We start from the raw sequence: 16511 nt of genomic DNA on the forward strand, positions 1-16511 counted from the left end.
CCGCGTGGCATAGTTCCTCGCTGCTAACACTGTCGGCCAGCGCTCTCTCGATGAGTTATCTTACCCCGCCATCTATTAGGAATTCATAGAACTAAACAATTAAACATTTAATTTGCAATTACAAATATTTCAGTCTATCTGATTAAAAAAAAAAACAGCATCTATAGCCTTCCTCAATAAATGCACTCTTCAACACAAAAAGAATTTTTGTACTCGAACCAGTAGTTCCTGAGATTAGCGCGTTCAAACAAACTCTTCAGATTTATATTATTAGTATAGGTTAAAATTGAGTTTGTGTTCTGTAAACAACTCTGCACTGTAATACTTCAATAAAATTTTTAAAAACTTTTCCCCCATCTTAATCAGAAATGCTTCTTCAACCTTACTAAAGTCGAGACATTCTGATGTATTTCTTATTCGATACTTAGAGTTGAGTGGCTACTTAGACGCTTTTGGGTTAGTTCTCTTTTTGGGAAAACTATGACTAAATAAGATTTAGTTAAGAGTGCTTGTGTCAATGATCAACGACAATGTCAGATAACAGATATCAGGGAAGTACATTATGTGGCATAAGAAATAAAGCTAGGGATTTTCCATGACGTATTTTTGAAGGAATTAAAATCATCGCAAGGGTTTGACTGTATTGGAAGTAAATTTAAAATATTAAGATTTTGTATTGTTTCTCTGACTTGCCGAATATCTCTGCTAACAACCATAAATGGATTTCTTGCATCATTCCCACCACCTCGCTGATTTCCGTTTTATTTCAGCATTGAATTCTGTTTATAACATCGCAGAATATTAAGCAGGCATACCATGAGGTATCTGAGATATAGCTAGGGTTTTTTTCTTCCTTTTACAAAAAAGGAAGTATTGTATTCGCGAAAAAATTTTCACTCAAAAATCGAACATAATTTCCATTTTACTCACCCCGAATCAATGATGAGTTTTTTTTTTCGACTCGACCGCACATGGATGAGTGCCTAAGAACGTATAGACACGCGAAATATCCATTTTGACGATTCCCGAGTTAATTACAACGAATTTTCTCGTGACGTCTGTATGTACGTATGTATGTATGAGCGTATGTGCGTACGTATGTCGCAGAACTCAAGAACAGTATGTCCTAGAAAGTTGAAATTTGGTACGTAGACTCCTAGTGGGGTCTAGTTGTGCACCTTCCCTTTTGGTTGCATTCAGATGTTTATAAAGGGATCTTTTGCCTGTTTTTGGGGGGAAATCATTGTTAATTTCGATGTAAACTCAAGTGGTGCTATAATTTGGCGGACACTTGGCGATATATCGCCACCTTTTTGGTCGTCAAGTTCTGTCGCCAACTTGGTGACAAATTTAACGTTTTTTTTTAAAATCTGATTTCAAGATGGCCATTGTTGGTGATATTTAGAGAGTAAACTATTGAATCACATTAAAATTGCCAGTAATGGTGAAATGACATTAAATTGGGGTAAAAGGAAGTCAAGTGATGTACACATCAGCTCGTTTTTTTTTCTTCAAGGCATGTACTTTTTGAAGAATTAAAAACCATCGCAACATTTTGATAATATTTAAATAAATTAAAAATATTAGGACTTCATAATTTTTTTCTGACTTTCCGAATATCTCAGCCATAAATGAATTGTTCCCATCTGCTTGCTGTTTACTTTTTCATTTTCCTCATTAAGTTCTGTTTTATAACATCGCGGAATTTTCATGGTCTTATATCAGTGGCAGCTTTTTTTTCCGGAAGAAAACGAATGTATCGATATATTATTGGAATTAGATTTCCCTTAATCTTCCCAACATATACCGGAAACAAAAAAACATTGTCGATTTCTCACTGCCAAAACGAGGTTGGCCTATTTTTGGGTGTTCTGTTATCTAAATTAGCCTTGTTTATTCTAGCGTGACTTACCGTGATGGCAGTCATGGGTGCGACAATCTGTGCATGGACAAAAATTCACCCATCCAAGAAGTTTCCATTTCTGCAAGTTATGCGTTCGTCCGTGGGATGAAACTACTAACTGTTGGAACTTTTTTCCTAATAGATAATTCTAAATAGAAGTACAGTGAAACCTGTGTAAGTTGACCACTCGCGGTGCAATACTTTGGTGGTCAACTTAGACAGGTGGTCAACTTATAAAGGGCGGTAACGATTTTTTTTTAAAAGTTTTTTTTGTCATTTCTTGCACCATGTATTCATTTTTTGAGTAATTCACCCTTATTCTTTCTGTTCAACTCACTTTCATTGTTTAACATTATTGAAAGTGAAACAATCATTAAAAATACTATTCAAATAATTTTGTTATTTTTTCCTTGTTTTTAACTATATTTGACACTAGTTTTAGAAATTCCATATGTGCCGGCCAATTTTCTCTGGCTTTCTCCATTTTCAATTAATTTTAATATAATGTTTCATACTTTTTATTAATCTCAGATACAATTTTCATTTTCAAGCCTTTTTGTACAACTTATAGCGCAAAGAGCAATAAGCGTGACTCTCTCAGTTCATAAAGGCAAAATTAAAATGTCCTATTTCTTAATCCCTTGCACCAGAAACATGTAACTTTACTCATTAGCAGGCCCAGATCTGCGTACCCGCAGTGCGAGGGACCCACGTCTTTAAAGGGGCTAACGGACCTAGAAATTGTAGAAAAAATAGAAAAAACTAGCACTAAGACTTATTCGCTTTACAAATAGACACTGCTGGCCACTAGGGAGGAGCCCTACATATTTTGCTGCACGGGGGCCCAAAATGTATAGATCCGGGCCTGCTCTTTTTTAGCACAATTCCTGTGTTGCCACAACATATTGCAACTGAAAGAAAATACTTTGAACTTTTCTACTGAAACCTATTTTCATTGAACAGAGTACAAAAAGCTATCTCAAATAGAACAACAAATGAAAAACAAGTTTGGAGAATAAAGAGCAGCATAAGCTTTATGCTGCTGTTTAGTTAGTGAAATGCTAGTCTGTCATCAAAGCATTAAAAACATTTTTTGAAAGCTATCAAAAAAAAGAAAAAAAAAGAAGTAATAATAATAAATAAATAAATAATGAAATAAAATAATTTGCTGAAGAAAATTTAAAAAAATAAACCAGGTGGTCAACTTACAAAGGGTTTTTTACAATACTCCTAACCAAATTTGGCGTACATTAGTGGTCAAGATAGACAGGTGGTCAAGATAGAGAGGTGGTCAAGTTACGGAGGTTTTCCTTCAGTGTATGAGATAGTACTAATTCCGTTCCTGACAAAAGCGGTCAACATAGGCATGTGGTCACCTTACAAGGGTAGTCAACTTTACAGGTTTTACTGTATTCATTAATTTCTTCTTTTACAATTGATTTCAAATAGGAAAATATGGTTTTCGTATCACATATGCATATTTCGTTTGTCTATTTTACATTTGTTTATTTATTTTATTTCTTGTCATTTTATGTGTTTATTTATTTTTACTCAATTTGCTCATTTATATCATTTTTAATATATTTTTTAAATGTACACTCTGTATTTCTTATCAAAACTTCGATGTATTTTGCTCTGGGTTTTTCTTGTAAATGCGCATGGGTGCTAACGTCTTTACTACCCTTAGAAAGAACTTTATGTCCGGTAATTTCAACTTAAGTTTTCAAGCCTTGCCCTGGTGCAGTTTTTGCCAAAAGTATGGAAACGTTTTCGAAAATTGACAGATTTTCGAATTTTAGAAATAATACCTGAAGTAGTGTTCCGTAGATTTTTGTCATATAAATGGTGTGCTTGAGTTCACGCTTTCCAGTAAAAATTTAGTGACGTATTTAGGGGTGTCTAACAACAAATTGAAGCAAAGAAGAAAAAATTGTTTCGTTCATCCTGTATTGTAAAAAAATGGGAGAAAACTGTAACCCTCGCAAATTAGTTCCACTTGCTGTGAAAAATTGTTCTTTGGATTTTTGTAAAAATATCACATATACAAGGTATCTAAGAGCTATTTTTTACTCGCAAGATGTGTAAAGAACAAGTGAAATTTCAGAATATGCGAGAGTTCCAAATTACTATCCATCTGGGTATAAAACGCTTTGGATCGGTTTATTTTAAAGGATAAAATCAACGTTGTTAAACCACAGAATTGCAAAATTACTGTATAGGTAATGTTTTTACTTCCTTTTACAAAAAAGGAAGTATTGTATTCGCGAAAAAATTTTCACTCAAAAATCGCCCTTAATTTCCATTTTGCTCACCCCCAAATGAATGTTGAGTTTTTTTTTCGATTCGACCACATGCGGAAAAGTGCCTAAGAATGTATAGACACGCGAAATATCCATTTTGACCATCACCGAGGTAATTACAACGACTTTTCTCGTGACGTCTGTATGTATGTGCGTATGTGTGTATGTGCGTATGTGCGTATGTATCTCGCATAACTCAAAAATGGTATGTCCTAGAAAGTTGAAATTTGGTACATAGACTCGTAGTGGGGTCTAGTTGTGCACCTCCCCTTTTGGTTGCTTTCGGATGTTCCTAAGGGGGTCTTTTGCACCTTTTTGGGGGGAAATCATTGTTAATATCAATGCAAACTTAAGTGGTGTTATAATTTGGTAAACACTTGGTGACGTATCGCCAAGCTTTTGGTCGCCAAGTTTTTTCGCCAACTTGGCGACGATTTTTTTTTTTAAATAACTTGGTATTAACTTGGCCACCGATGGAAATATTTAGAGAGTTAATCATTGAATCACATTATTTTTATTTATTTTTGAAAGTACAGTAATTCATTTTCAAAATTATTTTTTGGCAACAGGGGAAAAACAAACGATTTCTTTTTTCTTACTTTTTTTTTTTTACTTAAGTATTATTTTCCCGAAAGAATTTTCACTCAAAAATCAACCTTAATTTCCATTTTGCTCACCCCCGAATGAATGTTGAGTTTTTTTTTTTTTTTCAAATCGACCACATGGATAAGTGCCTAAGAACGTATAGACACCCGAAATATTCATTTTGACGATTCCCGAGTTAGTTACAACGAATTTTTTCGTGACGTCTGTACGTACGTATGTATGTATGTGCGTATGTACGTATGTGCGGATGTGTGTATGTGCGTATGTATGTCGCATAACTCAAGAACGGTATGTCCTAGAAAGTTGAAATTTTGTACGTAGACTCCTAGTGGGATCTAGTTGTGCACCTCCCCTTTTGGTTGCATTCAGATGTTCTTAAGGGGGTCTTTTGCCCCCTTTTGGGGGAAATCATTGATAATTTTGATGTAAACTCAAGTGGTGTTATAATTTGGCGAACACTTGGCGATATATCGCCAGTCTTTTGATCGCCAAGTTTTGTCGCTAACTTAGTGACAAATTTGGCGATTTTTTTTAAGTTTTAAATCTGGTTTCAATTTGGCCACTGTAGGAAATATTTACAGAGTAAACTATTAAATCACATTAAAATTACCAATAATGGGAAAATGACATGAAATTGGAGTAAAAGGAAGTCATGTGATTCACACATCAGCTCGTTTTTTACCAATGAGGAAATCTTCAATGCAAAAAAAGTCTTGAGCTTGCGAATCAAAGCAGCTGGTTACCAAGGGAGCATGTTTGTTTTCTCACACTAAAGAAGTTATATTTTATTAGTCTTAAGAAGGGGGGAGGGGCGGCACTAGTCAACATCGCCTGGGGCGGCAAAACTACTAGAGCCGGCCCTGAGGGGTCAGGGGGATATATTGATGATTTGAAATCATTTAGCACTGCAGGGTGGGCAACAGCTGCTTCTTGATACAGAGGGAGTTCGGGAGTATGGACATTTTTTACTTCCTTTTACAAAAAAGGAAGTATTGTATTCGCAAAAAAATTTTCACTCAAAAATAGATCTCATTTTCTATTTTACTCACTTCCGAATGAATGTTGAGTTTTTTTTTTTTTTGGCTCGACCACTCGTGGATAAGTGTCTAAGAACGTATAGACACGCGAGATATCCCTTTTGGCGATTTCCGAGTTAATTACGAGTTTTCTCGTGACGTCTGGATGTGTGTATGTGCGTATGTATGTCGCATAGCTCAAGAACGGTATGTCCTAGAAAGTTGAAATTTGGTACGCAGACTCCTAGTGGGGTCTAGTTGTGCACCTCCCATTTTGGTTGCATTCGGGTGTTTCTAAAGGGGTCTTTTGCCCCCATTTTTGGGGGAAATCATTGTTAATTTCGATATAAACTCAAGTGGTGTTATAATTTGGCGGACACTTAGTGATATATATCACCAATATTTTGGTCGCCAAGTTTTGTTGCCAATTTGGCGACAAATTTGGCATTTTTTTTTAAAATCTGGTTTCAATTTGGCCACTGTTGGGGATATTTAGAGAGTAAATTATTGAATCACATTAAAAATGCCAATAATGGGAAATGACATTAAATTGGAGTAAAAGGAAGTCATGCGATGCACACATCAGCTCGTTTGGATACTGAATGCACAAAAAAAAGTTTGACATAATGCATTCGTCTTTTTGTGAATTATTTACCGTAATTATATATAGATATGTATAAATCATCGATTATACTCTCGCAAATTGCTGCAATTTGAGATGGAAAGGAAAAAAACTAAGGAACAAATTTTTGAGTTATTCCCTTTTTTTTTCTCGGGGGGGGGGGGGAGGGTCTTTATTTGCTTCTTTACATTTCACCATCATGAAATTTGCCGTCTTTAAAATCGGCCACCCTAGGCGGTAGCACTGATAGCCTACTCCTGGAGCCGGTTTTACGTCACCATGTAATCATCAAGATGTAAACACTTCTTTCTTCGCCAGTTTTTGGCTCATAACAGAATCTGTTATGGAAAACGGTTTCAGTCAGTTTTCCAAGAAACTCGACCAAATTTGAAGGATATCTTACACCACAAGAGAGACATCATAAGATTTGAAACTAAAATATTGAAAATTTTGTAAAATATAAATTCTTAAAAGTTTAATATTTTCACTGCACATGTGCGAAAGATAGCAAATTATAACCTACATAATGTGGAATGCAGGTGTGTACTTATATAGTAACTTATTAAAAATTGCAGTTGAGATATTACGGATCTAATCAGCTGTATTTTAATTATTTTTAGACACTAGACGGGAACTACGTGGACGAAACTACGGGAGATAAGCTTATAATACATTGTAACAACTGTGCTCTATCGCTTGGAACAAATATATGCAAACCCAGCTGATAGCAGGCATTTTGACTAGCAATTTTATTGCTCTTCGAAAATGTTTTGCATTATCTTTTTCAGTTCAGCTATCTCATGTCGCTGTCAAAATGCGGTAGACACCAAAGTTTATTGCTACACTTATCAAGCTGGTTTTTGAGCTTCGCATTTACTAATTTAACGTTTTGAGATTACGCGAAAGCTAATCTAAGCTATTCTCTTTTAGAATTTTTAAAATAAGCACGCACACTTGAAGTTACGTTTTTAGAGATCGTAAAAATAAACTGGACTAAAGAGGCTTTGTGATGTAATTTAACAAATAATTGGTGCATGTGAATTTGTGAAACAGTGGCCGTAAATTTATTTTCGTGTACATAGTTATAAAATGGTTCAAGTTTTCAAAATGCTATAAATTGAAAAGCGATCGAATCTGTAAGTAAATTATTATTTAATTGAACAGTTATTTTTAAAACTACGGTATTTATGTTGAAAAGTTAACTGGATATGGTTAACTGGATATTTTCCCCGTGGAAACTGATTTCAGGACAGATTAGAGTCATTAAAATTTGACATTTTTTATAACTTATTCATTAATGGCTTTAGAAGAAATGTTTTTACATTTTTGCAAAGAAAAAAGTACTAAAAGCAAGGAAGTTCTAATTTCAAAGGGGGGGGGGCTCTAGCCCCCCTTGCCCCCTATATGGCCGCCCTTGGTGCCACAATACGAAAGTTTTAATTTTTTTTTTCGCTTAAAGGGCTTCAAACGACGTTATTTTCTTGGGAAAACAATGACAGATTTTTGTTCTAATATCAACCGCCGAAGAGCACAGTAAATTTACTTTTCTTACAGCAATTTTCCAGAAGAGTCAAACTTAAAATGCTTCTCCTGTAAAATTTCATTTCTTCGTATTGTGGCACTCTTCTTCCAAATGAGCGATATTGTGTTTCATTAAATTTGTATTCATTGCAATTTCTGATTTTTGTGGCATTTATTGTTTTTAAATGTAGCAATAATGTCAACATAAAGCTTTGTAAACGTGTACATGTTTAAATCCAGTTATTTTTGCGAGCACCATTTTATAGTGTTCTCTTCAATCCAGAATTTTCGATTCACAGAAGGAAATCCGTCTTCGATCACTTCGCCCAATCGAGGTTTTATTGCAATCATGGACGTCATGATAGGAGGTCACTGTGCTCTCCCAAAACTTTCCTTATTCGACAAATTTTGTCTGTCAATTATTAAAATTTGGACATCGTATTGTAATGTTAATTTTTTTCTAAATGACGCCTAATGTCTCTTTTTATTAGACATAGGTATGTGAACAATATGCATGATCATGTTTCATCATTTGGCAAAAATTTGGAGCTTCTTTCGGTAAGTTAAGAATTTTCTCCTTCCAAAAATGTGAGTTCAGGGAGCTCCTGACTGTTTATCAAATGAAATAGGTTTGGTAGTGTGTGCAGGGGCGCTGGAACTTAGGTTTTTGGTAGGGCGAAAATTCTCAATTTTCCGAATGGAACTCCAAGTTTATCCGAATGATATTTTTGCCATTCGGCAAAAATATCATCGATCCGATAATTTTGCCGGATGGAACTCCAAATTTCGCCGAATGATGTCAATTTTGCCGAATCGTCAGACAAAAATTGCCGTATGAGGACATTTTGGAAGGTCGTAGTGACATCCCGAGATGGCAGTGCATCGGGACGTCCCTGAGTGTATCCAGTCTGCTAGAAATGTTATTTCCATTAAATCTCTTGCTTTCCAACAAAGGGAGAAACAGTTTCCGGAGTGTCATTGGTGCAGGGCCGATCAACTGCTTAAATTTCAGTGCTTAAGATTTTAAGAGACCCCCCCCCCCCTTTTTTTTGACTTATTTTGGAGAATTTTGGTTCAATGGAGATGATATAACTAAGTTATACCATCTAGGATTAGCAACAACCCAGAAATGTTGTTTCAGAATTTAAATTAAATATAACACATATATTTCAATTATACAAAGTTATTTGCATTTAACCTGAGGAAATGTGGGATAATGACTCCATTAAAAATATTCTAATGAATAACAATTTTATTAATTTATCGCACCATATTTTGTTGAAGATTTGTGAACACAGATTTGCGTGACTGTGATTAAGAAAACGATATAATAATCGAATGCAGGAAAATAACTTTTCACCAAGGAGGGAGGGGGGAGACAGCAGAGCATTTAGTTTAAGTACAACCTATTTTTAGGCTAATTGAAACATTTTACATGAAGTTGCATTTTGTCGTGGTTCTATTTCTAGTCAAGGTAACTTGCAGCGCCATGGTAATGAAATTTTCTTCTTTCATTGCTGCTTGTTAAAGAGAACGGAAAAAATTGTTCAATTTAAGAAAGTATTCGAAATTGAGCGTGTAAATCTGCACTCCAGTAATCCAAAATCGACAGCACCTCTCTCTGACGAAAACATTTAGATCTCATGGCCCTGACTCATATCTGCGCTCGTTTTTTACTCTCGTTCCGTTTCAGCTGAACTTGTCTCCCCGTGCACGCAGCGATCGCTAACTTTTTCTTCGCTTGTGTGCACCGAGCAGCCTTTCTTTCCCTCTCCTTCTCGCAGCTCTTACTTCTGGTTTAGTGTTGCGTCAAAGATTCGTAAAAGCGACCTCCAGACGGATGTTTTGGTTTTTCTTCATCTTGATGGTGATTGTTCCTGGATTCCTTTTATTCGATGTATTTTTCGCAGTGGCGGCGATTCGAGGGGGGGGGGAGATCATCCGCCTTACTTTTCTGGTTTCTTTATTTATTTTATTTTCCAATTTATTAACCAAAACTAGAAATTATAAAAAAGAGCAGAAATGTCAAAATTTTCAGATTACAATGGAGTTGTTTCCTTCAGTCAAAAGTAGTACTTTTAGTCACTGAAATTGATAGAATAAGCAAAAAAAAAAAAAAAAAAAAAAAAAAACAGGCCTAGAAAATTCTTTTATTTTCCCAACAGTTATTTTTAAATTAATTTTTTAAAATGTCCGATTTTGCAAACAAGGCGTGGTCTTGATGAAGTCACAAATGATGCTCTTTCGCATATCGTTGCCAATACACGTGACTAAAATTGCGAATTAAATATTTTGCAGTGTGAATGGCAAGACAGAATGGCATTTCATCATTTGTGATGTCATCGGCAAGAAATGTAAACAATGAAAGATCACCAATTTAAGTAATTTTTAAAAAATATTAAACTTAAAGAAATTATTTAAAAAATGGTTAGATCCTATGTTTTTAAGCATGTTCTTTCAGAAAAAAATCTTTTAAAATACTGGAAACGACCCCATTATTTGTTTTACTTTGCTGTATCTGTTTATGAAACATTATTTAGCACGAGCAGTAACTTTTAGTTAATGTATTCGTTGTTTAGATATTAGTAAATCGATTGTTTTACTTAAACAAGCTATACTTGCCTATTGAAATTATTACCAAATGTTTGTGACATCTCAAAATACTTTGGGGTAAATAATGTAAGTCTAATTCATGTCTAAGTATTTCCTCGGGGTAAGTTATTGTGTACATAATTCATCCAAATCGAAATAAAACGTAAATTTACATCAATTACCATTCATATGATCTCAAAACCAGCTTAGCGAAATTTTGTATATTTTTCTCTCTTCCATTACGTTGCTGCCGCTAAAAATCCTACGGCTTCTAGCTGTGTTTTTTTCGCCCCCCCCCCCCCCCCACTTTTCAGTCCCAATCGCCGACTCTAATTTTTCGGATGTTCAACGCTAAATTGAAGGCCGGTAACATTGTATCTAGTTACCATGGGATTTATCCCTAAAGCCTTGAATCCCTAAGCCTTGAAATCGACAATTTTTCTTAGATTGGTGGCTTTACGCCTGTCTCCTTGTACATAGGTAGCATACGAGTCAACGGAATGCCAAAGAAACCAAAAACGTCGTATCGCCTCTAAAACCAGCTATGATCATTGAATCCCACTTTTCACTTTTTCCTTGATTCAGGAGCAATGTGACACTGCGGTTTAGTCCGGAAAACGCGCTATATGTGTTTTGTTTGATCTTGGGACCAAAAAGTTGAAACCTGCTTAACGTTTACATAGAATACTGCACATCTAAACCATCTCTGTGGAAATGATTGTATGAAATATTGAAAAATATTTATCGAAGGAAATTCATGATATTAAAGTTTGAACCAAAATTCAATGTGATTAATTTTTTTTAAAAACAATTTGTACAAATGTACATAACAAACTTGGGAGGAGCAGTTGCGATATATGGATAAGATTGGGAACATAACCAACAATGGTGTGCAACCGGAGTTTTTTTCTGTGTAAGTGGATTGGGGCAGTGGTGCCCAGCCCCTAAGAGCAAGGACGCACCCCTTCAATATCGCTGAGACCTTCCCCCAAAAGCAAGAGGCACCCCCTCAAAATGAGAAAAATGCCCCTCAACCCTCCCCTCCAAAAAAATTGAATGGCGCAGTCTGCGCCATGACGCCCCTCCCCCCTCTCCTAGATGGGCACCCCTGGATTGGGGTCTTAGCAATTCTTTTACTCATATGTGTCAGCGTTCTAGTGTTGGGGACGTGGCTCGAGTCCAAGTGTTCTGCAAAAGAGCACCCTGAAGATAACCCTTCTAATTGCATCCCTGATGAACAATAATCCTGTTCACTGGAAAAGATATCATTCATCTTCTTCAGTCTATGTAAAGTAACTTTTCAAGGTAGTAAATCCAACTTTTAATTTCAAGCGAAAGAAATGGAGGAGCTTTAAAGGGCAGTAGTTGCAAACTTTTCATTTTTAATTTTTTTGCATTTTTGTTATTTGTTGTACGTTAGCTTTGTTTTACAAGCTTGCTTATTTGTTTCCTACAAAAAAAAAGCGCATAGAAAATGTTTAATTCCAGCACTTTCCTATTGTTATTATTGAATTCAAAACGCGTTGTTTTCAAACGTCTCGAAAACTCATTTCTGCAGATACTGCCGTTAACCTGCCCACTGTAGTATAATCTCCAGAACTTTTTTTATGTACAAAAAGTCTGAATTTAGTCGAATATTTTAAAAAAATCGCATAAAACTGAAAAAAAAGTACGAGAGCTGAACTGCCGTGAGTTCCCATCAACTCTGAAAGAAGCAATCCGTAAAGGAGCTACAGCATATCTTACTGTCTGTACTCTGTTTCAGAAACAGTGACCTCTGATCTGTCAAATTTGGGCAGCTCTGCCCCCTAAAAAGAGTTATTTATATTTAGAACTGCTTTTAGTAGACTCCAAAAATTGTATCACCCGCTGTAAGGCAGCGCGTTTGAGCTTAAGCAATGGGAAGCAAACATCCATCGTAAATATAGATCTTCAACCTTGTTTTTACTAAAGAGTTAAGAGTTATAGGAAGTACCCCTTATGAGTGGTAAACAAGAATGCGTGGGACTAGAACGACTGAATCGCAGGCAGCATATTCGTTTAGAGATCAAAAGTGCAAAACGCACATCAACAGAGAAGAAAAGTTCAAGTAGATTTTTCATTTCTTTAAATTGGTAAGTTATTTGTATACTCACTGCTTGGAAGTAGGTAGAGCTATACATTTACTGCAAGCAATCCACGACTGTTTTGTTAGTAAATTCTTCTGAAGTCTAAACAGCTTCAACTTTAGGTCACCTTTGAGGTGATGGTTCAAAGAGCAAAGCTGAGTTTTTGAGGAAATCGCGACCATCTCCTGCACTTCGACATCAATTGTTCCAACCCATCCCTTTTCCCACAAGTTTCACAAATGTTCATGGTTTACCCACTAATGGATCAAAGGTCCTTCATTCGCTTGCTCTATTTACTGTCTTTACACACCCAGTGGAAAATGTGCCAGGAGAGTATTTTGCATGTTTATTTTTACCTGTTTTTTCCTCCTTAAACACGACTTTTGAATGTTGCTTAACCTATCCCATAATGTTTATTTCCTATGAAGATATTTTGTTTCCTGTTCTTGGGGATTACAAAGAAAGTTTTGTTGATTATTTCTCATTTGCATTGGAAATGTGACGGACACACTTGTACTCTTTTCATAGGTGGCCTTGTTTTTCTTTAGAAACTTCGACACCATAATTTACGTTAAAATTAGTACAGACAATTCTTTAGCACGAAACTTGCTTACAGCACTTAATTGGGCTTGCACAAATTTGTCCGATGTTACAAATTACGAACTTTTGGATCTCGTGAGGGTTGTTTCATAAACTTGTTTTCATATTCAAACTTGAACAATTGTCGTGTGACATGAAGTTTTCATCATTGGGATTGAAGTAAAATTTATCATTACATTCCGTTTGTGTGAAATGTTATCTTTGGGTTTTGATAGTTTTTACGTAATACAAGTGCATTGTTTTTTGCAATGGTGTTTAATTACTTACATTTTACTTCAGAAAATTTAACATATACTATTACAGCATGAAATGTTTTAGTTTGTATCCTTGCATATGAGCCGGATTTTCTATCTTTTTTAACCGATTTCAAAAAGGAGGCGGTTATCAGTTCATACCGTATGTATGTTTTTTTTTTTTTTTTTGTCCACTCACAGCGTCTCACCTAGTGAACCGATTTTGATGATTCTTTTTTTAATGGATAGGGAATGGCTCAACTTAGGTCCCATTACTTTGTTTGACCATATTTGTCCTTTAGAAAAAAAGTTATGGGCAAAAATCAATAAATTTCATGCAATTTCCCTGATTAAATGATTAAATTTAAAACCCATTGTTATGAAAGTTTGGTGCCATATGACAGTAACATTAATAGTAATTGTAAGGATAATTTTGAATGAAGGCTTCCCTGAAGCAAGCATCAAGTTTCTTCAGTGGGATATTTTGATAATCGGGAATCTGGCGCTGTCGTCTCATTTTTGGCATAAATAATTTGATTTTGGTAACCCTGCTGATGTATAGTTACCCTATGTGAATTACCGAAATCTTCCCTTCTTCTGTGCTATTGCTCCATAGTGGGGGTAAACCTAACCTGGAAGCGAAGTGATGCAGTGATCAGGATCTGCTTAGGCCTTCACAATGCTACCATTTGGTTTGCCTCAACTACACACAGTAGTATTTTTATCGTTATTATCTATTCCAATAACAGATGATCGGGGCTAAGTAAGAAAATACAGGATTGCATAACAAGCAACTTGTATGCTGTGAAATTTAAATTAGTTAGGGAAAACGTAATACTTAAATAGAAATTAACTACACATGAATTCCAGAGAGGAACAAAGATAAGTTTTTAGTGCCAATCGTTTAAAGTGTAACGCGTGTTTATAGTTTTTTTTTTTTTTAGTACGGAGCATTTTTATGAAAAAAAATAAGGTGAAGTTTCGTGATGGTAACTTCTTACTATTTCTGAAATACCTACATTTACACTAAAAAGAATGAAATAAAAAAATTTTGAAAAAAAATAGAACCAACTTCAAAATTGCTCTAAAAAGTGAAAAATAATTTTATTCTTTAAACACCATCGATAATGCTTTTAAACATAATTTTTGAAGTTGGCGCAAAAACGATAGATAAAATCATTCACAGTCGTAACTCAACTATAATTATAAATTTAACCACGCCCAGTTTCTTCACTATCACATATATCATGCATTGATGACAGCATATTTGAATAACGATATAAATGTTTCGTTCGTAACTTTGGATGCTTTTCTGAAAAAAATAAGAACGAAGCATGGTTGCACTGGATTTTACGTTTTGTTTTTGCGCCAACTTCAAAAATTATGTTTAAAAGCATTATCGATGGTGTTTAAAGAATAAAATTATTTTTCACTTTTTAGAGCAATTTTGAAGTCGGTTCTATTTTTTTTCAAAATTTTTTTATTTCTTGTACGACTAACCCTGTTTTTCTAGCAATTGTTTTGGACTCATGGAAAGGGCGATTCTTTTTTTAACCGACTGCAAAAAAGGAGGTTATGATTTCGTCTTGCGGCTTTTTATATATGTTTTTTTGATTACTACTGGACCGATTTAAAAAATTCTTTTTTTGTTTGGAAGGGTATACTTTCCAGATGGTCCCATTGTAGTTTGGTCTGGATCTGATAAGGAATCGCGGAGAAATACAAGAAACTTTGAATTTCACACGTTGTGGATACGTAATCCAACTTCGTCAGCGGCTGGAATACATCACAGGTCACGTGGTTTTGGCGTGAGCGGTGTATTTTCACAGCAAATGTTTTGCCTTCGCCTTAAACGATAATTCTCGCGGCATAAGGATGATTTATTTTCGCGACGCCGCCTATTAATTTTTAATTATAAGTAATACTAATGTATTACTACGTAGCAAAGTAGTGAATTCTATATATTTTGTTACTTTAATAGTTGAATCAATTACCTTAATGTTTTTTTAAACTGAAGTAACTTTATTTAGTCACTAAAATGTAATTTTTTGTTTTTAATATTTACATTTTTAAACATGTTTCGTGTTCAATTCAATGGGAATTTGATGCAGAGAACCCCTGATGATTTTATATTATTTAATAATATGTTGTAACTGGTGTCTGATTTCTAAAGTTTGACCAGTATTCTAGATTTACTATTTCACAATGCCGCCAGTTTAATTTGAAATTATGATTATACTAATTAGCAGGCTTCTAAAACAAGGAGGAAGTTCTGATCTTGTCGGATTTGTTTTTTCTTTGTACAATGTTCCATAAGTACTCGAAGACACCTGTACCCAGGGATGTGCACAAGGGCGAGGAGGAGGGCCACCTGTTGGCTCGGCCCCGAGTCTGAAGAGTGCCCAATATTTTTAAAACTAGGGGTAAAATATGGAGTAAGCAATTTTGAGAAGGGCCCGGAAAAGTCATTTGTGACGGGCCCCGAAATTTCTGTGCACGCACCTGCCTGTACCGATTAGGAAAATTCTTTTTTCGTTTGAAACGGTATACTTCCCCGGCAGTCGATGGTAATCAAGTTCGGATTTGATGAAATTGAGGGAACTCTTCAAATATCATACGATCGTCGTATCGTAATTTTAATCGATTTGTACTTTATTAACTTTGTATATCGTCTCACTTAGTGAACCGGTTTTTATGACCTTTTTTGTTTAGTGGTGGTTTTGTTTAAGGGTGGTGTAACTTTGGTTCCAAATCTTTGACTTACCCTATTTGTTCTTTAGAGAAAAGTTATGGGTAAAAAAAACAATAAATTTAATGTAATTTCTCTAATAAACGATTAAATATAAAACTCGATGTTTAAAAAGGTCATAAAACAAAGGTATTTACTTTCTTTACCCATAGTTAAAGAAAGTACTAAAAGAATTATTATTAAGAGTAATCATAATGAAACTTTTGAATCAAGGATTCTCTGAAGCAAACATAAAATTCATTCTAGTGGAATTTTTTTTAT

At 35.0% G+C, this 16511-nt stretch overlaps 1 protein-coding gene across 3 annotated transcripts in view; it reads left to right on the forward strand.

Annotated features, from left to right (window-relative positions):
* Positions 1–16511, forward strand: part of LOC129221949 (sterol O-acyltransferase 1-like) — a 69965-nt gene that overhangs the window by 8531 nt on the left and 44923 nt on the right. Inside the window, exon 1 of one of the 3 annotated variants that reach the window (XM_054856343.1) lies at positions 1951–2061. The exons of 1 other annotated variant lie outside the window; for it this stretch is intronic. The gene's annotated coding sequence lies outside the window, so the exon portion shown is untranslated. Of the gene's footprint in view, positions 1–1950; positions 2062–9719; positions 9836–16511 lie in introns of those variants that run through there. One more of the 3 variants, XM_054856342.1, reaches the window with a different exon arrangement.

The sequence above is a fragment of the Uloborus diversus genome, chromosome 5 (genome assembly GCF_026930045.1).
Source record: "Uloborus diversus isolate 005 chromosome 5, Udiv.v.3.1, whole genome shotgun sequence".
NCBI lineage: Eukaryota > Metazoa > Arthropoda > Arachnida > Araneae > Uloboridae > Uloborus > Uloborus diversus.